This window comes from Dermacentor variabilis, chromosome 5 (assembly GCF_050947875.1).
Source record: "Dermacentor variabilis isolate Ectoservices chromosome 5, ASM5094787v1, whole genome shotgun sequence".
NCBI classification, from domain to species: domain Eukaryota; kingdom Metazoa; phylum Arthropoda; class Arachnida; order Ixodida; family Ixodidae; genus Dermacentor; species Dermacentor variabilis.
In genome coordinates this window covers 181,193,597-181,220,802 of record NC_134572.1, presented here as the reverse complement: position 1 = coordinate 181,220,802, position 27,206 = coordinate 181,193,597, and positions in this window count along the sequence as shown.

Sequence of the window (27,206 nt, the reverse complement as noted above, 5' to 3'; positions counted from 1 at the left end):
AATTTGATATTAATAAAGCTGTGTATTTTTAGCGTGCTTTATTATTATTATTATTTGATTTAAAAACATATATAAGGTTGACACGAAAGGAAAAGCGAGGAGCAGGCTGGTAACTGTGAACGGAAGAGGCACCGACATCTCCCTACTTTTCAGAAAGGAGCAGACAGAAACATGGAAACTAAAGATTGGAAGCAGGGGCGGAAAGAGAAAAGAAAGCGCAAGATAACAAATGTCAATGAAATGCCGCAGTTTCGCCCTAAAGGCGAAGCATCGATTGCGAAGGAAAGTAATTTACTAGTAAGTATAGCAGTTCTATCGACCGTATGAACCAGGACTAACTGAATTAACAAGCATGTTGTCAACGCGCACAAGCAAACATGGACACATTACACTTGATGAGCTCGGACAGTCGCTATGGAAACGCTGGTGTGATCAAGCTTGGCAGCAGCAGAAGGTGAAGCGACCTTCGTCACTTCGCTTCAAAGCAAGACAGGCGAGAACTCGGCGCGTACAAGGATATGAGCCACCTCCAGACCTCTTTCAAGATATTGCGCGCGCGACCGCCATTAGCGTAACGACAATCGATTAACGGCATGTTAAACGGACATCGCACGGACACACCTAGAAAGCTTCCCAAAGCCGTCGCCGAGCATTTCAACCAACCAGGTCATAACATTGATGCACTTAAACTCTACATCCTGCAGTCAAATTTCCGTTCTGCGCGAGGCAAAAAATACAGAAAATCACACCTCATCTACAAGTTCAAGACATTCGGATGAATAGGCGTAAACGTTTCAAAGGGAGCTTTAGAGTATATTCGCTATGCTAAATATCGAACTACAGAGAACAGTACATATTTATTTGTGTTTTTATCCCGGTTTCTTAATATACTTTTTTCTGTTCCGTTCTGTCATACTTTCACTTATACATTTACTACATTTCTCTTTCACGAGAACCATTTCTGCCGCTACTTTTATTCGCTCGTTTAGAGAGACGATAGTTCACTTACCTCCAACAGAGTAAATAATCCCCCCCCCATATCCCGTCGTCGAGGCCCCTTCCATGGGAACTTAAGTTAGTCACACGACAACAGCCTGAGACCCCCCCCCCCCCCCCCCCCACGACGCTACCTCATATTACTCCACCGATGTTAAATAGCACACGTCTCTTTCCAATGCTACTTCCTCGCACGCTAGCACACCCTCCTTCGTTGCCTCGCCCATCCGCATTAGCCCCTCTCCCGTTTAGAGGAACCGTACCGGACCAACACCTCCTATGACCGGACCCATTGCGTGGAGCAGTTTGTCCTATGTTGAATTCCAATGGCGGAGTCGTAGTGGCTGACGGATTTTGCGAGCGAGCGCTCGACTCTGGCGTAGAGCAACGCCTCCGAATCCGCAAGTCGAACACAACCTGCGCCGCCGGAGCAAGGCGGAACCGGAAGTTATATCGCCGAGTTACCCAGGATTCCTTACGTGTTGTTATTTCCTTCCGCGTTTTGCTCCCAGCACCGCCGCACCGGTCACTTGTCGCTTCAGCACCGTTCCCCTATTGTTTAATTTAAAGTGCGGAATGGATATCTCGCCATGCGTGCAGCAGCTTTTGCTTCCTCGCGAGTCGTGACTGGTGGCGCATCCCAGCAGACAAACGTAGTAAAGGAGATACGTCACGCAGAGTTCCGGTCCACTAAGCCGATTTTGGCGCAGCATCTTTTTCTGCTCCACGTAGTGAATCCAGCTCTGAATCCGCTCCGACTCTCTCATTGGAACACCTTACTCCCGCCCTCACTCTGCCATAGGAACAAACTTGCTCCGACTCCGCCATTGGAATTCCCTGCGAGAAGGGAATGCGAGAAGGGAATGCGGACAGAAAATGAGATAGCGCGGATTCAGAATCTGCCGCACACTGCACATAACTACGCACAAAATAGAAGTACACACTATACTGGCAAGTAAAAATTTGCGACTCTTTACGAGTGCTGTCTAGAAAAGGAACAAATGGGTTGCCACGGTAAATGTTAGCTAAGACATGCACAGCGATGTTTCACAGAAGCAAGAAATATTCCCGGCTCTCTCGCAGAACCAGCCAGGCTGGCATATCAGTCGAAGACTAGTAGCTGGGTCAGCCAACGAATTCAACGGATAAACGTCCCACTTATCGTCATTAAAGCATTTCACTAAAATGTGCGTCGTGATGTCCGAAAAGAAAAAATACTTTCATCAAAAAGAACGAGGCGTGAATCGCCACACAACGGCAACCAACTAACTGAGTCCGAAAGCCGTTCACAGCTTCACTGTCGTGTGGAGTTATAAAAACCTTTCAAACACAAAATAACCGCACGGTAAAACCACTAATTAGTAATAATTTTTCATTCACTAACCATCATAAAGTTTTAAGAACAACCTAATTTGTAGCGTAAACAATAAATAATACGACCAAAATATGCGACTACGAAACTAGCGGTAACGATGTGTACTATTGCAAAAGTGGGCTCAAAACGAAGCTACAACGGTTGCAACCGCGTGCGCGCGCGCGCACGCGCACACACACACACACACACACACACACACACACACACACACACACACACACACACACACACACACACACGAACGCTACCTTGACGTTGGTAGCGCCACCTAGAAATAAAAATTACTACTAATTTTCTTATTTTTACGAAAGTAACGCTACTAGAATAGTTTATAGCACCTTTGCAGATGACGAGGTGACAAGTAAGGTATGATAAGTGTCCGTTACCTGTATTTCTTTCATTTCCTTTTGGTGTTCTATTTAACTGAACACACGCGACCTGTCCTGCAGGCTTGGGAGATGAGAGGACGACAGTTCGGCGAGGCTCAAATAAATCGCATCCTTCTTGCCAGGCGAGAGTAGAAAGCAGCCGCAGAAACAGCGATTATCTGCCATACTGCTGCGGCTGTTTCTGAATCAGAAGCTCGTTGAAGTCAATGGTTATAGCCGCTGCGCGCTGCGATCTCAAAGCGTGTTCGTTGTTTGATCTCTAGTACTTCGGCCATTGGATAAAAAAAAGCTATATTTACTTTCCGAACACAGGGTGCGTCGCAGGAAATTCGAAGATCTCTCACGTGTATGTTTGCAGCGTGTGCGCCACTTGCATCCTATGGTTCCCACAGCGCGTCGGATGCTCGAAGGTAGCGTCATCACGTGTCGGCGCCTGTCTTATCGCCGGCCGCGCTGCCGCCGTGTCTACTTTTGGGGAACTCCACATGTACGTAGTCACCGTGTTTGCGAGTGAACTTCGCATTCTTGTGTTCCCCGAAACGTGCTTATTTTGGATCGTACCAATTGTTATGTCATGTAGTGTATGTTAAAACGACGATTGCAGTTATACACCGGCGAAGAAATAAATCGTTATAAAATTTATACTTTATAGTTCTTGTATTCAGTTTTGCCATATGTATAATGCCAGCCAATATTTTTTTTCTCTCTTCGTGTTATCCTTTTTCCCGCCCAACCTTGTATTTGCCGTCATACCACATTATCATTGATTCCTCTCCTCTCTGTTAAACTGCAAATTTGAGCCGTACGTTGTACACTGACAAGTTACTTTGTACTTTTTATTACCCCCCTTACTCAATGCCCTGTCAAGGGGCCTGTAAGGTATGTTCAATAAATAAATAAATAAATAAAAAAACTTTGGCGGTCATGCAGCTGGTCTAACGCTGCAGTTTTTACAGAGCGAAAACGGCTACGAAAGTGGGGCGGTCCCGGAGATAGGCACTTGAAAGCGCCAGCTGTAGCGACAGCACGAGGAAGTGGCACGCTGCGCACGCGTCAAGCATTTCAGAACTTACTGGCTTTCGAACGAGAGGAGCATGCGCGCGTTCGTGGCCTAATGGTTAGAGCACCGGGCTCGACGGCCGACGTTCAATGTCACCCCCTACATTATTTTCTTTTTATGAAAACGAGGCGAAAGAAGAACCTACCTGCCGCAAAGTGACAGGAATGAGGTTGGAACGGTTCGTATTAAATTTTTGGAATGTCTTTATATGCGAGTCCTAATTATTGTATACTGGATACAACTGCTACACAACAAAAAGCAACTACAAAAATCAACACAAATTACCCAATAGTTTATTGAGAACAATCAACGCCAATATTGTTGTGCAAGTGTTGAGCGAACTCAATTGCTTTTGGAAATTTGTTGAAGTCCGTTGTTTCAACAATTCCTCAACAATATATCAATGGTTAATCAACAGTCATTTATGTGCGGGATGCTAAACAGGGAGAAATAGTTTTAATGTGCATTTGGCAAGTTGTTCATGCAAATCAATTAAGCTGTTACACATGAATTGGGACTTTTGCAAATGTGTTCTACAACGCTGCAGTCCTGAATTGCTTTAGAGTTAAGTGATACCACTATAATTTCTCTGTAATGCATGCAGCAAGGTTCAGCGCTGTAGGATGCTGGCATAAACAGAGGTCTGTTTACTGTGAAGTTCAAATGCAACGATGAGGTGCTCCTGTTAGGGGGACTGTATAAACTTATCCTTTTGTTCTAATATTGTATGAAGCAGACAAAGATGTCAAAATTGATTTCTTTTGGACAACGGTAAAAATGCGTGGCTAATACTTGCATACATAAACAATACATCGCTATTGCTTAAACAAGTTGTGCCCCTGCATGCCAATGCTTACAGGGTCCTGATCGAAGAATGTGGACTTTTGTTGTAACATTAAGCCAACACATTTTGCACTATGAGAGATTACCATTATTGCATACGATCGTTGAGTCATGATATTTGCACTAAATGTGCGAATATAAACCATATCTAATAAAATTTGCCCATTTGTGCAAAATTCAGACTCAGTCTATAAAACCGTGCACACCCTTGCGTCACGAAAATGTATCATGTGAAACATTCATGCGGCTTACCGATTTGCATGGATATAATGCAAGAGTTATTTTATACCTTCTGCCATCAGAACGCAGTTCACGTTATATTTTTGTTTGCGACAAGACTATTATACCGTTTTTTCTTTATATTTTCTGGCACTTCAAACTGCCACAGCGCATCAATACTAGGATCGCTACCTCGTGTGGATCCGTGTTCAAACACACACGAGCAAACACGGCTTTGCCTCGTCCGATTGTGTCTGGGCACTTCTGGAGCAGTGCCTGTCCGATAACCTTGGTTGCATGAAGCACCGTCCACTTCAAAACTTTGCTTTTCGTTTCATTTTGGCATCACATCACAATATGGTCGTAATATACATGCTTCTTCTTTTCCTAAGAAACCCATGGTCCTCCCCTCGTGCTATAATTGCGGTCGCATTATTAACCTCGAAAGCAGAAGCCGTAGATCGAACCTCGTGTTTTTCGAGATAGATGACAATGATCGGTTCAAAACGTGGGAACAATTTGAAGCCTTGGTTAAGGGTATCTGCGCTACAAATTTGGGAATCGAACTACAGTCGGTTCAAAGGGCACATCGGGTTGGTCGCTTTTATGAACGGAAGAAACCATCTATAATTGTAAATTTTTCATCCGACAAAGAAAAAATGGCTGTTTTGAAGAATGCAAGCAAGTTAAAGGGTTCCTCTTACAGTGTAGAACCGGACTTTTCATTTGAAACTCGAGCAGTGCGAAATAAACTTTGGGAATACGGCAAAGTAAAGAAGGCGTATAAGAAAAACCAGGTTAAGTTGAAGGACGATAAACTGATCATAAATGGCAGAGCGTTTACATGGGACAATGAGAAGGAAGAAGTTATTGCCCTGTCAAAACGGTGACGTACAAATGATATTTGCTCTATTTATCGTGATTTAGTTATTGCGGTGGTAAATTGCAGTAGCATAGTCAACAAGACAGATGAGTTTGCCGGATTGGTTGAGTCATTAAAGGCAGATATAGTGATTGGTACTGAATACTGAAGCCATCCATTACTGTTAGCGAGGTGTTCCCCTGCAACTATACTGCTTATCGCAACGACAGGCCGGGTCATGGCGGTGGTGTTTTTATATTAGTTCACTCGTCCCTTTCGTCTTCGATGTTGAACATCGGTGATAACTCGATCGAGTTGGTTTGGTGCACAGTTACACTGGCTAATAATCTTTCTTTTGTCACTGGAGCGTTTTATCGATCACCAAGCACGGATTTCAGTATTTTGGAAATGCTGTACGATATCGTTTCGGAAGTAATACTGCTTGCGGGTGATTTTAACTTGCCCGACCTAAAGTGGGAAAATGGTACATGCGAGTTAATGAATGCAAACCGTACTAATCTAGAAATGAGGAACCTGGTTGATAGCCTTGGCTTTGTTCAGTACGTCCTCGAACCCACACGAATTAATAGTACCCTAGATCTTCTTTGTAATTCGCCAAATTTAGTTGGTAAAGTTGATATCATTCCAGGTATCAGTGATCATCGGGTTGTGGTTGCAGAGATCAAAACGAAAGTACAGCGCATAAAAAAGTGCATCAGCAGCAGAATTTTCTTCCTTGAAAAGGGCGATTATTCATAAATTTTGGATAAACTTCTTGATTTTCTTCCTGTTTTTGAACGCTTTGCGGAGGAACATGAAGTAGAATTTTTATGGAGCACATTTAAACAGAAGCTGTTTGACCTTACAGAGAAGTTCGTACCAAGTATTGAATCGGCTAGACTCCAAAAGCGTAAAAAACCATGGATCACCTTTCGTGTATTGAGGTTAATTAAAAAACGAAGGCATGTGTTTAAAAGATATAAAAGAACAAAAACACACGCGTGTTTTAAAAGGCTACAAGAATTAACACGCGAATCGAAAGACCTGTCGAAAAAAGCAAAAGAACAGTACCTTAAACGATTAAATGACAATGAAAACAAATCCTAAACCGTTCTGCCAATATTTCAAGGGATATGGGTCTGATCCTGTAGGAATAAATGAAATTATTTACAATGAACGCATTCTTTGTTACGATGCAGAAAAGACGAAATGCCTAAAGAGATATTTCCAATCAGTCTTTCTTTATAAATCTGCATGCGGCCCAAAATCATCCAATAGCAACGTTCCTCTTATGAAACCAATCGATCTCAGTGTTAGCGACATTGAATCTCTGCTAAAAAACCTTGATGAAAGTAAGGCTATCGGTCCTGACGGTATCTCTCCGAGAATTTTAAAACGGTGTTCTCACGCCATCTCGCTTTGCCTTTATTCAATATTTCACAAGCCATTAACTACTGGTCAGATGCCACCGGACTGGAAAATTGCAAATGTAGTCCCTATTCACAAAGCAGGCTCTAAAAAGAAGTTACTAATTATAGGCCTATCTCACTTACTTCGGTTTCATGCAAGATCATGGAACACATAATATATAAGGCTATCATGGAACATCTAACGGACAACACATTGCTTACAAACAGACAACACGGATTTCGCGAGGGGTTTTCATGTGCGACACAACTGATTGAATTTTATGATGACCTGGCGTCTGTAGTTGATATGGGTGGACAAATAGACTGCATATTTCTGGACTTCCGCAAAGCATTTGATACTGTTTGCCATTCTTTACTACTTCATAAACTTCGAATGTTATGTATAGCTTCTAGTGTTTTTAGCTTGATAAAGAACTATTTCTCAAGTCGCCGTCAACGTGTGGTCCTAAATGGTACTAATTCAGATTATCTTGAGGTTACATCTGGCGTCCCGCAAGGATCTGTTCTGGGGCCTCTTCTTTTTCTTATATATATTAATGATATTAACTTACGTATTGACTCTAACATGCGGCTCTTCGCAGATGACTGTATTGTGTATAGGAAAATCGATAATGAAGATGATGTTCTCAAACTGCAGGCCGACCTAGATCGCATTTGCGAATGGTGCTCAAAGTGGAAAATGAATTTGAATACCGGAAAGTGCGTCCATGTGCGGTTTACTAAGAAAAAAAAAGTAATCGATGCCAGCTACAGTCTAATGAATAATATATTAATAGTAATAGTAATAAATCTAAGACTAAATATTTGGGCGTGATGCTGTCGGACGACTGCTCTTGGCGGGCACACGTGGACTATGCATTGGCAAAGCGGCAGTTGCTTTGAATTACATTCAAAGAAATTTAAAATGCGCAAATTCTAACCTTAGAAGCACGGCGTACCTAACTTGTATACGACCTATTTTGGAATATTTTTGTACCCTATGGGACCCGTCACAGATATGTCTTATAAACAAACTAGAAAAAATACAAAACAGAGCAGCCAGGTTCGTCTCGGGTAGGTAGGGGAGGAAGTACAGTTGCACAGCAATGAAAACAGAGCTCAACTGGAAGTCCCTGTCGTCTCGCCGAAAGAAGCTGCGGCTAAAGCTTTTGTGTGAAATCTATCACAACAAAACTGGAATTGATAGGGAAATGTACATAAAACCACCAAACTATATATCGGCACGCACTGACCACTAGTGCAAAATTAGAGAATACCGGGCTAGGACGGGCCTGTATGCCAATTCTTTTTTTGTAAAAACTGTCGCTCAGTGGAATAGACTGTCATGTGAACAGGTGTGCAGTGACAATCAAGATGTATTCTTTTCATGCTTATAACCCCCCTGCTGCAACGCTTACGGGCTAAGCGGGGATATGTCTGAATAAAGAAGAAAATCTGCAAATGACCAGTCCTCATAGTTACATTTTACCGCAAGGTAAGCTACTTCTCTATAGCAGAAAACCAAAGTCGAACTACGAAACAGTACCAAGCTAAGTCTCAAGTGTCAAGTAGACAGATTGCATTGGTCATGTAGAGGCGTACAGCATACCTCTTTATTACTTGCTGAACAATAAAGTGTGAATAGTTAATATTTATGTATCTTCAACTACCTGATATCGGCTATTGCTTCTGCCTCGGCAATTGTGGACGATTATCATGGCATTTCTTTTTCTAACTTATATTTACTATTGCAGAAGTGTTACTGCATGAGTAAATTAGGAAACGAATCAGATAGACAATCAAAAGCCAAAATTGCGTAAACTTCGGACATTGATTGTGCAGTTCGATTGCGCAGAATAACTAGAACTACATCATAAATGCTCGAAAATTATCGTTTACTTGACAGAGGGCTAGGGCATACGGTAGCCACACTTGCCTGCTGTGGCCCTGTGCAAAATAAATTTCATTTGTATTCCAGCTTCTCAGTGCATGCTTTTATTGTTGCTCCTATCAGTGGGCTGGTAACATGTTTCACATTTCTAGCAACTAGAGTGTCTAGTAAGCATAGCAAAAATTTGCCAACTTCATTTCTTTAATGATTTGCTAGAATGTGTAGACAGTTAGCTTACAAAACTAAAGCCACAGAATCAACACACAGTGATGTATCTTTCGGTTCGCATGTTGCAGGTTCAGAAAAGTAAGGTGTTGGCTATTGCCAAGATTCCGACTAGAAAGGAAAGCCAGTATAAAGGGTGCACACCACTTATCTCTACTACAGCGTGTGGATAGCGCATCGAGTGCCCTCGACTGAAGCCCGCCTTGTACCGGAAGTTGGTGCTTCACGACTTTGGAGAGGCACTTCGTCTGCACGGGTGCATGGCATTTCTTCCCCTAAAATAGCTGCCTGCTGTGCCTTAAACTACCGAAGCAGGCCAGAGCAGTCTTTCATGAGGTTTTGAATTTTCTATTGAAGTACCTACAGTGTCCTTAAGAGAAGTGGTGCACACTGGATACGCGGGTAAATGACAACACTTTACATAAGTAAACACTATCAAATATGGGTGCAGATTGTAGTAAAAGCTGTTACCAGACGTGTAGAAACATCTCATCTCCCAAAAATCGAGAAGCCACGACGAAAATTTTCTTCGCAGCAGTTCAGGCAAACAATTTGTAGCAGAAAACATAAGTCATAAGGCACATAACACCTAGGGTGGTGCTATTCGCTTTGATTGTTCGTGAATTAAGACCATACTGTGCATGTTAAGGCCGTACGTGTCAATAGCTTTTAAAAAAATGAAGGGCATTGTAAAACTGCATAGAGGTATTTACTGTGTGAAGTTTATTTTAAAAAAATGTTCGCAACCGATACTAAATGAACTCTCCTAACTTCTATGCTACACGGGTTTACTAGTTTACACAGAACACACTCTTCACCTCTTGTCACGGCCTAGGTGGCGATTGAGGTTCTTCAAAGGTGTTTCATTCTATACAGCACATAGCACGTCACTTCTTTGCAGCTTACTGCGTTCTTATTGTGTCATGAGATAAATGTTTTAGAGAGTTTTAGCTTGCCCTAAATGCATTAAACTGTGTACCAATAAACTGGCAACAGCTTGCAGTAACTGCAGCTTCTGTAAATATGATTGCAACTGCCATATTATATGTAACTGCTAGCGCACAGGCATCAGGAACAGCAATCGTTACGGTCCACTATTTCCTTCTTCTTTGAAATAAGCATCCTCCATAAGATTTGAATGTAAAGTGGGGTTTAATTTGTGGGGTATACATCTGCGTAATCTTCATACCCATTTCTTCTTGTCTTCGCCACAGATCATTTTTGCTACGACTGTAAGATCAGGGTGCCAGTTTACAGCACTGTTGAAACAATTGCGGATCCTTTAGGAACAGTAAACATAATAAATAATCGGGATAATTTTTAGTTTCTTTCAACAAATTCAACACCATTTGAGTTCCGCTGTAGTGTTTTTGAAACTCTAACGTTGGCAGGTGTTCCGAAGGTCTGGATGCAGGATGTCATTTTGCATGAAAGATTGCATTTGTGTGCATGTGACCTCGTCGGCATCATTCTGCTGCTCATGATGTCGTGCGTTTTTTATGCATCGGTGACCGTCTCGCAAAGCAGCTGTACCTTTTTTCGTTGGAATGTAGCAATAATGCAAAGCACATTTGATGTTTTACCAAAAAAAAAAAGGAATCGTGCCCGCCGATACCCTTATTCTCCTTATTTGATGTCTAGTAATATAAAAGCATGATCGACACTATGAATGTCATATCGGTGTATAATTATTATGTTTATAATTATTATTAGCGCCTATTCCGGATGAATAGAATCAGTATTGTAGAAGGCTGTTTGTTCCTTCCACTCATTGTTACCCAAACTTCTCTTTTGATTGTGGCAAAAGTATAAGCTAGTTACTTACTAACGCTCCTGCCAAACCATATAATGTGAAGGCATTGGTATTGACAAAAAGAACAGTTAAGAGTTAGCCAGGAATTAGGCTACATTGAGACCATTAAATTTTTAATTTCCACCTGCGGATATCACTGTTGGCTATCACCAAATAGAACTGTCTATAACATTTCCTGCCTTTAAAATAACATTAAAGTTTTGAACAGCATCAGAGCTTAGGCTTGTTTGAAAAACGACCTATTTCTTTGTTAATGTAAGACAGAGGTTCAACGGGAAGACCGAAATTTTAAGTCATCAACAGCGGCTTGAGTATAAACAGCGCTCAACTATTCGCAATCTTGCACCTGGTTATCATATTGCCCATGCCATTTTTTACAGGCTGTTCCTTTCTCTTGTATGGTCATACCCTGTTTCCTTTGGTGTCCTTACTTTTCAACACTCGGTCATTATCGTTATTATTTGTTTTTCAACAAAATGTCTATTCATAACGTGCTTTCATCTGCCATTACCACTGATACCTCAATCTTGTCTTATGAATGTTATGCGATTTGCACTAAACAATAATTTTATTCTTCCCTAGGTACGCACAAATTACCGTAACTTGAGTATCCATTTTTTATCCCTTTCTTTCTGTAGCAGACTAGTTCCTACTATGAGGTCATGTAAATCATGTAAATGTAAACGAGAACTTTTTAAAAGACCACATTTTATCATCTACAACCACTTAGTTAAGTCCTTTTTCCTTTTTTCCCTTCCAAATGTACATTTGGTTGCGCTACAGGAAAAATGTTGGTTTGGTTATGTCTCATGGCATTGTAGTTGTGTAATTAGTCGAATGTAATAATAATTATTATACTTTTTTACTAGCATGCCTACAGGTGATTTATAATAGTACTGCCATACCTAAACCAATACTACGTTTGCTACTTTTTTAAATATTTTTCATTATTGGTGGCAACTGCTGTTTATATTTTTACTTAAACGCTCTACAGGAGGACCCATTACAGTCTTTGACCTCTGGTCCTCCTCCTGTATAATATTCGCTTGTACTCTATCTTGTCTATTTAAAATAAAACCTCATTCATTCATTCATATTAACAAAACACATTTTGACACGAAAATTCATGGTTTTTTTTTTCAAATGTCGAAACACTTTATCCTGAATTCCTATTTCGGTTTCTGGGAAGACTAGGTCCACTGAATTAATGAATGCTTACATGTTTACATCGTTTTCTCTTTTGGTCACCCCTATGCTTTGCAAGAACTGACAGCAGTGCCCCTAGTCGCTCCATCATGATCACCATCTCTAAGCACACCCGTCGTGCCTTTACTTTAAGCCTTTCGTTTCTCTTCACTGACTATGTGCACCAGTTTCTTCTACACCAAGAAGGGTAGGGACCAGTGTGCTATGCACGCACAAAAACGCTGCCAAGGAAGGCCGTTACTGCCCTGAATACAAGTACCGTTGTTAAAATCTTGGCTTCAGCAACATCTTTTCCAGCAATCTTGATCTACGTTCACGTTTTTTGGCGCATAACTTATCGCTTTGTTGTGTTCTGTGATTATCATTTTTGTCAGTTTCTCCAGGATTGAATTTGACCAATACAATTTGTATCTCCTAACAAGCGGCAGCAAGATTATCCTTGCAAGGCGTTTCGGATCAAGAACACGTTTCACAATGCAAAAAGTGCAAGACGCGTAACTGAAGAAAATAAAGTGGCTTCTTTGATGATGTTGCGGCAAGGAAGGAGCGTGCGTCTATTTACATATGGCTTTTAATGGCTGAGCCAACAAGCTTAGAGAAACGATAATACTAAGCTCTTCTTCGTCGTCTCCAACGCCACCGTCAGCGTCCTCTTCTTCCATCATTACCGACTGTGACATCACCCCCGTCGGAAAAAGCACCTCATTCGTGCGGATCATCGGTCTGAGAAAGGTAAAGTTTGAGACGGCTGACGTGGATCATTTCAGAGAAAGGTGAAGGCACAGTGGCATCCAGCGGGGACACTTCATATGTGACAGGGGACACTTGGCGAAGGATGCAGTAAGGGCCATTATATCGCGAGAGACATTTCTCCGAAAGACCAACACGTCGAGTTGGATATCAAACCAGCACAAGTGCATCTGGTTCATAGTCCACGTCGTGATGGCGCTGGTCGTAACGGCACTTCTGGCGTGTCTGCGAAGCAGAAAGACGAATGCGGGCAATCTGGCGTGCTTGGGTCGCTGTGACTATGACATCCCTAGTGTACTCTGTCCGCGAGTCGAGTGTAGAGCCTCGAAATACGAAGTCGGCTCACGGCCGAAGAGGAGATAGAAAGGTGAATAGCCAGCTGTGTCGTTGAGCGAGGAATTGTAGGCAAACGTGACAAATGATAGCGAAATGTCCCAGTCGCGATGATCGGAGGAAACATACATTGCTAGCATGTCACTTAATGTGCGGTTCAGGCATTCGGTAAGACCGTTAGTTTGAGCGTTAGTAACCGCTAGTAAGCTTGTGTTCAGTAGCTTATGATCGAAGTAGGTCATCTATGGCTTTGGCAAGAAAGAACCTGCCACGATCGGTGAGAAGTCGACGAGGAGAACCGTGGTGCAAGATAACGTCGTGAAGCAAGAAATCAGCGACGTCTGTAACGCAGCTGTTCGGTAGGTCTCTAGTAATGGCGCAGCGAGTTGTATAGTCCGCAGCGACGGCAATCCACCTATTCCCGTCATTTCATATAGGGTCGGTCGGCATACCCAAAGGCTGCAGCAGTGCGGTAGGAGGCACAACTGGTGTTTTCCGGCGTTGAAACGACTCACACGCGGCAACATAGCGCCGGATGGTGCGGTTGAGACGGGGCCAGAAAAACCGTCGCCAAATTCGGTGATATGTTCGCGTGACGCCAAGGTGTCCAGCGGTGAGAACGCCCTGCAGTTGCTGCAGTACAATCTGTCGAAGATGAGACCGAATGACGGCTAGGAGCTCGGGCCCGTCGGGGTGCATGTTGAGGCGCTACAGGATGCCATTTTGTAGTACGAACATGTCAAAGGATGGGTCAGACTAATCAGAGAGCAGGTGTTCGATAACAGGGCGTCACGATTCATGGCGTCGTTGTTCAGCGCCAATGCCTCGCAAGGCAGAGAGCGAAAGAACGCAGAACGGTGCGACATCCCCCAAACCGTCCGGTACATGTCGACGGGATGAGGAGACAGGCAGTCTTCGCGTCCTGATGTAGACGACCCAATTTGTAGACCACAGTGTATGTGTATTCCTGCAGCCGTAGGGCCCAGCGACCGAGGCGTCCGGTGGGATCCTTGAGGGAGGAAAGCCAACAAAGGGCGTGGTGATCGGTTGTAACTGTAAATCGTCGACCATACATGTAGAGTCGGACCTTGCCCACCACCCAAATGAGGGCGAGAAACTCGCGCTCAGTAATCGAGTAATTGCTCTCGGCGGGAGAGAGGAGGTGGCTGGCGTAGGCGATAACGCTGCGGCGCCCACATCGGCGTTGAGCTAAAACTGCGCCGATGCCGTAGCCACTGGCGTCAGTGCGGATTTCTGTCGGAGCGGAGGCGTCAAAATGGGCGAGAACAGGAGGTGTGGTAAGCAGCGTGATGAGCTGCGAGAAAGCAGACGCTTGTTCAGAGCCCTAACAGAAAGGAACGTCTTTCTTCAGAAGGCACAAGTTGGTACGGGCAAATTCTGCACAGCATGAACATTAGCGGGGCCGGGGCGAATGCCTGACGAATCGACGAGATGTCCGAGCATTGTTATTTGGCGGTGACCGAAGTGGCACTCGGACGAGTTGAGCTGCATACCAGCGATGCGAAATACAGAAAGAACAGATGAAAGTTATTCAAGATGAGTTACGAAAGTTGAAGAGAATAGGATGGCCTTATCCAAGTAGCACAAACAGATTGATCATTTCACACCACGGAAGAGCATATCCATCATCCGTTGAACGGTCGCAGGGGTATTGCACAAGCCAAAAGGCATTACCCGGAACTGATATAGGCCGTCTGGTGTGACGAATGCGGTCTTTTCATGGTGCATTTAATCCACGGCAATTTGCTAATAACCACAGAGAAGGACTATGGATGAAAAATAAATGCCACCGTGGAGACAATCCAGAGCACCGTCAATGCGGGGAAGTGGATATACAACTTTCTTGGAGATCGTGTTTAGATGAGGACAGTCAATGCTGAATCACCAGCTGTTATCCTTCTTTTTGAAGAGAACAACAGGGGAAGCCTACGCGCTGGAAGAGTGTTCAATTATCCCTTTGGATAGCTTCTTGTAAACCTCGCTCTGGATAACTTCCCGCTCAGAGGGCGACACTCGGTATGGGCGTCGGCGAACAGGCGCTGCATCACCGGTATTCATACGATGCTTCACGACCGTAGTTTGACACAAACGGTGATCATTCAGGTCGAAAATGTCCTAGTAAGACTCGAGGAGGCCACGGAGCTGTTCGGCTTGTTGGGTTGAGAGGTCCGGTGAAATTATCTTTGTAAATTCGTTGTGCGGGGCAGATGCAGAAGGCTAGAAAGAGCACTGGTTTAAGATGGCGCAACAGACAGAGCGGAAATGAAGCACTCGTGCGACGGTGACAATGCGGCAAGATACTTGCCTCGATGAAGTACCTGTGGGCACTGCCCGAAGTTTAGGATGGGAAGACATGTTTTATTGTCCGCAACAGAAACGATTGTATGTGGGAAGCAAACATTGTGAGAATGCAGGACCTAAGTCGCGAGAGTAAGAACATAGTCTCCATCAGGTACAGGTGGCAGGCCGAAACAGGAATGCTGGTCGCTGCTAGAGATGGCAGGCGAATAAAATCCGCGGAACAAAGCTGAGTTGATGCTTGAGCTGGAAGGTCAGCGGGAACATCTAGGGGTAGGTCGAGTTGTACAACACCGGCGGAACAGTCAATCAGAGAAAAATGGGCCGCTGAAAAGTCGAGTCCGATGATCACATTGTGATGGCAACGTTCGAGCACACTAAACAAAACAGACGTGTGGCGACTGGCGACACTGACATGAGCTGTACACATTCCAAGCACAGCCGGAGTTCCACCGTCGGCGATCAGTCGAGTCGGAGCAGGAATAAGTACTTTCTTCAAGCGCGTTCGAAGCAACGTGCTCATGATGGAAATTTGGGCTCTAGTGTCGATGAGTGCTGTAACAGACAAACCATCCACGTCCACGTGCAGAAGGTTCCGATCAGTAGGCAGGGTCAGCAGAGGAATTTCAGGCCGGGATTCTAAAGCAGCGTCACCTGCTGGCCCAGTTATTTTCTCGTCGGAGAGCGGCGACGGTAAGCTGGGGATGGAGAGCGACGCAGCTGGGGCAAACGGGAGCGGCGACTAAGTGGTGATGGCGAGCGGCTAGTCGCGGTGGCTCCAGCGTTGTCAGGCGCGTCTTCGACCTCAGTGGAGAGTGATGGCGGGCGAGGATTAAGTGGGAAGTGGCGGTAGGCGGGAAAGTTTGGTCGAGAGTTGGCTGGCCAGGAACTTCGACAGTGGCGAGAGATGTGGCCCACACGTCTACAGTAAAAGCAGATGGTTTTCAATAGGTTAAGCGCCAATAGTGACGGCACACAAGAAGAAATACAGACAGTGTACCGTCACTGTTGGCGCTTCACCTATTGAAAGCTATGCACCAACTAGCCCCACAACGTGTTTCAAAGCAGATGGGTCTATCGTCATGTGTGCAGCATTCGGCCGGATCGCGATAGCCCGGATACGGACCGTATTGGCTCCGGTGAAAAGGGGCAGATGGAGCAGACGAAGCAAAGTCAGGACAGCTGGCGGAGCACATGGACGGAAGACCCACATTGGCTAGTTCTTGGCGAATGACCAACGGAATGAGAGACACAAGCGGCCGGGAATCGTCAAAGCACTGCGTCACACGCGTGGCAGTAGACGCTGCTTCGATTTCTCGCCGAACGATACGTACGACGATCGCGCAGGAGGTGGGCTCACGCAGTGGACAAATCTCTTTGCACGTCGATGAAGCTGCGGTATAGACAGACGCGCAAACTGTCGAACTATGCCGCGACTTTTCGCGTCTTCAAAGCGGCGACATTCATTAATGATCTGATTGACCGTTCTTATGTTCTTGCAAACAAGCAGGTTAAACGCGTCGTCCGCGATGATTTTTAACTCGTGGCTGACTTTGTCTGCGTCTGCCATATTGTTATCCACTTTGCGGCAAAGAGAGAGGCCGTCCTGGATATACGCCACGTAAGATTCAGTGGACGTCTGTGCACGGGTCCCAAGGTCCTTCTTCGCAGCAGGTTTGCGGCCGACGGGCTCGCCGAATATATCTAAAAGCTTCTGTTTGCACTGGTCCCAACTTGTAATCTATTCGTCGTGTGATTCGAACCAGACCCGTGCTGTTTTTTTTAGGTAGAATATTATATTAGCCAGCATAAGCGAGTTATCCCACCTGTTGTGTGATCTGACCCATTCGTAATTCTGCAACCAGTCATCGGCGCCAACGTTGTCAATCCCTGAAAACATGCCAGGGTCGCCAGGCTGGGCCAGGATGACCGTCGGTGGCGACGACGGGGCCGCGGTTGAACTCTCTCCTTCGGATGACGTGGCGGCCAGGTTACGTCCGCTGTGGAGCTCCGCATAGCGCAAGTGATTACTCCACGCCTCCACCAATGATGTTACGGGAAGGAAAAACCGTGTGTCCATTTGATGGCTTTTAATGGCTGAGCCAATAAGCGTAGAGCAGCGATAATACTAAAATCTTCGTCGTGTCCAAGGCCAGCATCAGCGTCCCCTTTTTCCCACATTACCGACTGTGACAATATAAAGACCTTGACTCTAATTTTGCACCTGTTTGTACATACTCTATGCAATTCATTCATATAACAAAGTGTAAAGGGTTTTACCTTTTCATCTATGTCATTGTTTTGGTCAGACAATTTTCTCCATTGTGACCTGCTGCTTGTGCTATGAGCAGCCTTCGTGAAATTTGCATTAAAGGGTATACACTATCGTGGACAGAAGTACCCATTAAGTGCGAGCATCAACCAAACTGCATCTCGGCGCCATCAGACGGGATCAGCACAGGTAACATCTTCGTTAAAGACCTCTCGAAATAGTGGATCACGTATGGATACCACACGCAGGTGCTAGTGCGGCTGATCCCGGCTGATAGTGCCCCAATGAATTTCGGTCGTCGCTCGCGCGTCCTGGGTACTTTTGTCCACTATAGTACACTCTCCAAACAATGACTACGCTCTGTAAGACGTAATATTGGAGGCACCTGTACTTTAACGGTTGGACCGTATAGTACAGATTCAGCATAGTCTTCTGTTTTCTAGATACACAATTACTCGTACTTTATATTAGTCTCTATTTTATGGCTGTCCGTTCTACGGAAATGACCGTTCTTTATTTAGGGAGAAGTGCTCAGTCACACATGAGCAGATTTGCTGTGAAACCAGGCCAATTTTGTTTTTTACAGTGCACTGTGGTTCTAAGAAAGTAGTAGACAATAGAAATCGCCATGATATTTCTAAAATTTTCTTCGTTCCCAAAAAGATATGTGTTCGTGTCTGAGTGTGTGTGCGTGCGTATGTTCGTGCGCGCGCGGCCGTTTTGTGTTTTATTGCTGTTATGATGCATGCGACTGTACATAACGCAATCTTAATTTTTGTTCTGTCGCTTGGCCTTTGTAATGCTATATATTCAACATTTGTTTTGTCCATAAGAATTGTGTACGCCTAATCATGGGTAAAGTTTGATAACGAAGCTAGCAGTACGCTATAGATAAATAAAATTAAATAAGTAAATTGCAGCACCCGTTGCTTGCTTTGCTGCAAACACTCAACGGAAGAGAAGTAATTTGTGGCAGTGAAGATGGGACGTACGGGTACTCTGCCGGGGCATGCGGCGCTGCCAACGTTGTCGGTACTACCACCGACAACGTTGGGACACGCGATCGATGCGTGTGCGGGAAGGCTGACCGGTTGCGACGTCTGGCCATCACACGGCATAAAGTGGTGTTTGGCTATGTTTTATTTTTTTTTCTTCCCGCCAGGCTCCATGAAAGGCTGCGAACGCGAAGGCACCATCGCAAACTGGCTGTCTCCAAGAGGCCGGAAGAAAATAAATCTGCTAGATTTTTCGCGTTGCTTTGATTGAAAAATATGAAACATAAAGCAAAGGCGTGTAATACAGGTTGCAGGAAAAGTGAAGCGTCCTTTAAAGGTGATTAGGATAGAATGGAACGACCCTAAAACAGGAGCAAAGCGCGTTTTCTTAGCGTTCTTGCCTACAGGCTCTAAAGTATACTGCTACAATCCATTCCCGCACATTGGAGAAGCTGCCAGCACGGGGATGAAGACGACGAACGAAGAAGTGCTCGTGTTTTTGTTGTTCGCCTCTCGGTTTCTCTCTGTAGATATTCCGTCAATACACTTTCCCTTTAATTTTACCAACTGCTATCCCCGTCACATCTTTGGTGGACCTGCGGGGCACCAACCCGATGCAGCGGCCGACGCGTGGCGCTTTCCACAATGAGAAAACAGATGGTTGCCACGGCTACAGTGGAAACGTCAACGGTTGGCGTTGCCGAGCCAAGAGACCCAGACACATTTCGTGGGACTGATGATGTTGACATTGAAAAGGGGTTGGGGATCTACGAGCGTGCGAGTAAGAACAACCGATGGGCTGGTACGGTCATGTTGCCAACTTCGTATTATTAAAGGACAGAAATAGTGTGGCTCCACAGCCACAAAGAGGAAATCGGAAGCTGAGATACCTTCAAGGAAAATATGCCTGCTCTTTTCGGCAAGTCTGTTGGTACAGAGATCGCGGCCAAGAAGGAGCTAGCATCACGTGCAAAAACATCGACGGAACCCTGCCTTTCTTACATGCAGAATGCACTAGCCATTTGCCGTAAAGCGGATGACGGTATGGCCCAGTCGCCAAAAGTGGGACACGTGTTAGAGCGATAGCAGGTTGCGCGTTCAGTCTGCTAATCTGCAAGGAGTGTTACCCAGCAGATGCCACCATTGAAGAGTGCAAGGGTTTTGAAAATTCCTAAACACATATTGCCCACCAGGTCGCTCATGTTCCCCACACGGCAGCAACATCGTCGTGCGAAGACGTACACCCATTAGCAAAAGTATACGGACCACAAGGTCACCGAAGAAACTGAATTCCTTCGTAATTAACAAACATAAACTGCAATCAAGGAGCACACTGAAAAGTTCACAATGCCAAGTTTGGACTGCAGTCCTCAATTTCAAGTTGTGTTCACAGGCAGCGGAAAAAAACAGCTTTATTGCGCAGCTCCTGCTCCGTAAACTTTTTCTCACGGGTGTACATGCGCCACAGCTGCCGCTAACCGCGGAGCACATGACGAAGACAATACGGCGTGAACATGCGGCTGTATCTGCTGCTGCCCCGTGCTCGCGCGCCTGTGAGTCTAGCTCTACCATCATACCACTTGCAGCCATCGTTCGTCAAAAGCTGTCCAACGCTGACCTGGACTCCATGTGTGCCGTCACTTCCTCCCGCCCGACTGACGGTTTTTCCGGTTTTGTGTGCAAAAGACCACGATTGCTGCGTCCCTGCAATCCGCCGAGTGGAGGACTGCTGACGATCGGCCCATTTCCTTTAATTTGTGTCGGATTGGTCATGTCGCACGATTGCAGTAAGCGGAAGTATTGGCCTTATGCGCCCGATGGTCATAACCGTCGCCCTGAGACCGATAGTGGTCATTTCCAGCCTTAGCACGAGTCACCTCCGCACAAGAGCGATGACGCTTCGCCCATAACGTAGCGTTGTTCGTCATCTCCGCATGGTCACCAGCCCTGTTCGCCTTTGTCTCGTCGGCCATCGTCTCGCTCCCTGAAATTCCGCCGCCCTTCACCGCCGACTGGACGCCTGCCACTGGAACACTAGACGTTGACCAGACTAGACGCAACATAATTGACGGTAAAGTGGACGGTGTACTCGTCGCAGCTGCCGTTGACCCGGGCGCTCAAATGTTTATAATGCGTGTAGAGCTTCGACATCAGTTAAAGAAAATCTTCACACAACCCAAGTTATCTGCCGCCTGTGTAACCGATGGCGTAACACTTCCTGTCGCTGGGATGTGCACAGTACGCATAAGTGCCGCCGACCACTCCGAAACTGTAGTATTTGCTGTGCTCGAGCGGTGCTCGAGCAGTGCTCGAGCAGTCCTTCCATGAACTCATCCTTGGCATGGACTTCCTATCAGACCATTCCGCCCTGCTTGATAGTGGAAGTGCCATACTCCACCTATAGGCCTATATGCCTAAGTATAGGCATATAGGCCTCTTCACTTTGTCGCTGTGCCGACACATAGAGGGGTAGCAGGCTGTAAGACAAATCCTTGCATCGCAGGGTTCATAGTTTTACCAAAGTGGTTTCTTCAACCTGAGCGCACGCACGACAAATGTCTCAATGTAGATGCCAACTGTGCGAAAATGGCTCAAGGTGTATAGCTCATGATGCTAAAGTTTCCGTGTGAAAATAAATGACTAAACCTACTTTCGGAACTTCCCTCACAGATAGATACAAAACGGCCTAAGCATAGGCAAAGAATGCTACCCGCCATAAATCAGCGGCCTGGGGGGAAGCACTGGATAACTGTTTCACTAATTCGTAACAGATGGGGCAGTGCGGACATTTTGCGTTGCAACGAATAATACCGAAGTTTTAGCATTCGTGCTTTGCGGTAAATACATTGATTGTCTGAGGTAACTATTCTTAATAATTTTTGGGTTTTACATGCGAAAACCACAATATGATTAAGTGACACGTCGTAGAGGGGAGCTCCAGAATAATGTTTAGAATTTGGGGTTTTTCACATTTATGCAATGCACGGTATGCGAACGTTTTTGCCTTTCTTCCTCACCGAAATGCAGGTGCCATTGCCGGGGTTCGATGCCTAGCCTTGAGACTTAGCAGCGCAATACCAAAGCCACTACGCCACCATGGCGGGTACTGTCTAAGGTTCAAACCGAAAGATGAAAATAGAGGGATATCGGGACAATAATGACGTAGGTTGTGTTGCGTAAAATAGGGGTTCCGGCGCGATGCCCGTGCTGGAAGGAGCCCCAAGACTGCACGCTTACACTGATGTACAAAATATTGCTTTATTAAATACCAGTAATTAGAACAGTGTCCGGTTCTTCAATGTTTGATATGTCGGCGCCACAGTTCAGTCTAGGGGGGCCCTTCCAGCATGTTTCAGCAAATATTTAAAGTGACTATACTACATTTTGAAAATGTTTTTGCGGTGGCCATTCTTCAACCACTGTTATAAACTGTTGCTTGGTGCAAGACGCGCATGCACGCATACATTTTCAGAATGCAGTCGCAAATTGTATAGCGAAAGAGCGCCATCTAATCAGATGGGCATCTCAAGGTAATATTTGCGTTGATTCCCGATCACATGCCAGCGCCAGCAATTGAGCTGGAATGCACGATGATTTATGTCTCACCGACATATTCCATGAAGTATCGATCAGATTCCGACGACCCACTACATTGCGCGCCGCTGTTCTTGTGCTTTGAGTAGCATGCCTGAGTGCGTACGTGTCCAGCCGCCCTTCAGTGTTGTGACACCCTTTGACCAGGGCCTTGCCTAGCCTCCGTCATATTGTGTTGGATCTGTTGAAGCGGCCGTCATTAGTCATTAGGGTGAAGCGGCATTAGTCAGTCCTTCGCTGTGTTGTTGCCTGATGGTCGTAATTTCCACCCTGCTGCGGACATGTCCGATAATTTGACCTTTCGGGGTCGTGACGTGAGATTAAAGGTGCGCGAGAGTTTTATAGCTAAAACTCTGAATCATCCACGCTTGCTGCACGCATTTGTGCATGAACTCTTTCGAAAAAACCACATCAATGTCGAAAACTCTTGATCTAGAACACAGAAAAAAGTAGACAAGATCTTTTTTCATCCAAGACATGATGCTTAAACTTGTGTCTTAGTGTGAAATGGTCTTTAGGACATAGTCTAATGCGCTAGACGTTTGCGTCTAAGCCATTTAAACAAGGCGATGAGAAGCCTGCTGAATCCCAACGTGTGATTTTCGAAAATTGCATGCACTGGGCATTCAAATGTCAGGAAAATGTTCGCGGCGAGTTTTGTCTCGTTGCGGTTCAGCATTTGTACCTGCACTGATTGATTGGACCAGCCAGATGTAACGAGGAGGATGGAACGTGGAAGTAAAACCACCGCAGCTGCAAGCTTGGACAGATTTCTTGTAAGAGTTGTAAGGAGCAAGTAACTTGAGCTTTGTTTTGTCAATGCCCTAAAGCTGATGTGCATGGCCTGCTTTGGCTTCACTCGGATGAACGCGTTGGAGAGCTTTCTTGAAGCACATTTCAGTTAATTGCCCGCTGTATTCCTGCAGTTTTACTCAAGTTGCAATCTTCATATTTCGGCAATACACTTTCCATTTCCTTTGGCGAGATATGATCATTACCATCAGCTGCAACAGCAGCCCATTTTTATGTCCACTGCAAGCTGCAACAGCAGCCCATTTTTGTGTCCACTGCAGGACGAAGGTCTCCCCCTCCGTTTTCAAATGAACCCCGTCTTGCGCAAGCAGATTCCAGCTGGCGCCTGCAAATTTTCTGATTTCATAGACCCATCTAGTATTCTGCCGTCCTCGACTGCACATTCCCTTCTCTTGAAATCGATTCTGTAACGCTTATGGTCCACCGGTTATCCACCCTACGCATTACATGACCTGCCCAGCTCCATTTTTTTTCTTTTTATGTTAACTAGAATATCGAATTTCTTAGTTTGCTCTCTGATCCACACCGCTCTCTTCGTGTCTCTTAACGTTCCGCCTAACACTTTTCATGCCATGGCTTTTTTTCGCGCTCCCTAACTTGTTCTCGAGCTTCTTTCTTAACTTCCAAGTTTAGCCCCATATGTTAGCACCGGCAGGAAGCAATGATTGCACACTTTCCTGGCAAATTCATTCTTGTTCCCTTGCCAGGCTAATCAACATCGTATTTGTCTTTACCATAATAATAGTCAACCCCGCTCTTACAGTTTCTCAGTTAAGATACTCAATTATTTGTTACAAATTATTAATTACAAAAGAAAACGAAATAGATGCAGAGCCGTTGCCGCAGATGCCATGATTTCGGTAAGTGGCTATTTCGAGGAAGCCGGTAAAGCTAGTGCTGGTGCCTCGTCGGCGCGGCAAAATTACGATAATTAGCTACGACGATTTTAATACCGGTTTCGGTGCTATCAGCATTGCCGGATTCAGAAAACGCCCAGTTGAAACTGCGTAACAATAAAGTACAGCGTACATCACCGACATGAAACTGAGATACAATTTTAAAGCATCGCGACGCGAATCGCTTCTTTCGCGCCTTCAGAACGCATGTCGATAGAAAATGGCACATTTCTAACGCCACGACATCAGTTGTCTGTCGTCGCCACAGGGAATTCCTGTTGCAAAGTCAGAATAGCTGTTGCGACAGAAAGTTGTTGCTTGGACTTCAAACTCCTGTTGTCACGACAGAACGTTGTTGTGTTTTCTGAACCCTTGGTCGTTGCGACAGAGTATTTCCGTTGGGACGTCAGAATTTCTGTAGTAACGTCAGAATCGCTCTTCCGATAGAGTGATCTTGTTGATTACAGAACCCTTGTTGTCGCGGCAGAACGTTTTTGTTGCGACTTCCGAACTCTTTCTCATTGCGGGAGAATGTTTCTGCTGTGGCGTCAGAAATGTCTGTTGCACTACAGAAACGTCAGGAACTTCTGTCGTCGCGACAGAAATTTTTCTTTTTCGGCTTGGTCTATCTGCTGCTCTTTGTCCCATTGACGTGCTCGTCTATGGGTCTTTGCGCACCTGAACTTAAGGTAACTGCGTTTTTCAGAAAAATAAAGCACTGTACTTATTAAAATTGGAAATAAACTATACTACAGGCAGGAAATAATCTCAAGTTGAACGCATGGGCTCATGCTTTAGGCTAGATGTCTGGATCGACGGCGTGAATTTATCAAAGTTTGCCAATGTTTGTTCGTGCTTTTCACTTTTCGAAATAGTAAATCATGTTGCTTTACGTGGCAAAACTATGATATGATTATTAGGCTTATTGAAGGACTTGGATTTTTAACCACCTGGGGTTCTTTAACGTGCACCTAAATCTAAGTACACCAGCATCTTTGCGTTTACTCCCAATAAAATTAGGCAGCGGTGGCCGTGATCGAAACCGTGACCTTGAGAGGGATTTTTGACACTCAAAGTGTGCGGCTCTGATAATAAAATGCAGTTTTTACTGGCGCGCTCTTTATTTTTCTTACTTTTCGGGCGCGCAATTTGTAGCTCGAAAACTAATGCGCTTTCGGTTATTGATAACGCTTCAGTATATATTAAGCTCGTAAGGTCCTATATTATTTCGTGCCCTTGTGCGCTTATATAGTTTTGGGGTCAGAAGTTGCGCCAACCTTTTTGATGGGAAACTTCTGGAATCCTAAGTATATATCGTACGTGTCAACTTTGGTTTGGAAACAAATCTGAGAGCTTAAGTGAAAGCGCAGGAAAAACGACTGGTTACCTATTGCGCACGAAACTTACTATATTATTGCTTTACTCTAAGCGTTCCACTTTCGTTTGTGAGATGAGATGTAACTTGCGCATTGCATGTAGTGCCGAACCTAAATTCCGCCATCCGCCATAGCACACACTCACGAATTCGGACACAATATGACAGCGCAACCGGATGTGTCTCCAGCCCGTACGGAGAAGAGTTGTATCGAGGCGGTCTAGGTTAGAGCCTTACGCCCAGGCTGGTTGCAGATGTTGCATACTTTCCATTCAATGTGACAATAGTATGAACAAACTAGAAGCACTTTTGGTGTTTACACTTACGATCCGTGAGAACGATCCGTATGTAGCGCACATAGTCTGTATGCGTATTTACTCGCTGTCTAGGGCACAAATACGCGAAACACGATTAGCGACTCACACTTTTGGAATAGTCTTTGTTCTTCACCATCAGTGTTTCGCGACAGCAAAGACGGGCTGCATTTTGATTGGGTGAATGCGGGGAAATGTAATATTGACTTTTTTAGCGTGTTTGTTTACTCATTTAATGCCATAATTTATTATTCATTACTGCCTTTTTGTTATAACGGACTGCAAAAAAACAGGAACTTGGACATTAGCTGCATATCTTGCCAAAAAAGAACGTCTAAATGATAATTGGTCGGCTTTCATCCGACGGCAGAGATGAAAAAATCCAACAAAAATATCCACTTCAAAAGGTTAATTTGATTTCCTCCATTGCACGCGCATACCGCCAGCAAGGTGATTCCTATGTGGGCCCTAGAAATATATCCAACAGTCAAGCAGAGAACTACTCTCCCGTATATTTCATTTTGGGATAGTTTGGCACCCTCCCTCATTTCACTCCAGTTCAAAACCACGCAAAAGGCCGAAGTGCCGCGTAAAGAGCGTCTCTTCTCCAAAACCTCAAACTACCTTAACCAACCTCACCTATATCGCTGCCATTTGCGATTAGATATGAAAATGAAGTTGTAAGTCTACGACTCGTGAGTCCGAGGAGAGCAGCCCCGACCAGCCCAGTTAGGTTTCATTCACTTCAATATTCACTCTAGGATGACGGCGGCCGTTGAACGGGAAAAGAAAGCAGAACATCACAGGACAATGGAGAGAGGAAAGAAGATGCAACGGCAGAAATGTAAATAATTAATTAATTAATTCATTCATTCATTCTAGAACGGCTGCAGAGGATAGCGTCACTTCATCTCCATAATCCTTCTCCCGCCTGGACTCTCCCACCGCAGAACAACGTTGCGGTATTGCTAATGGTTGGGCGTGGCACACAAATTTTCTTATTCATACTTAATTGGAATAGCCAAAAGAGCAGAATGCCATTTGTCGTGCGTCACGGGACCAGTAGAGCACCTTCTGTGTTACTTGCAGATTCAGTGCTATGCTCCTTCAGTTACTATTAGCCCCTTCCACGGTAGACCGTTCCCTATGGAAAATATTCTCAGAACTGCACAACGCCACAAAAGACCAACCGTGCTTCTGGGCAACGACCGCACTGTGGCTGCAAAAGCTTGTGACTGTTATCGGTCACTCCTATTC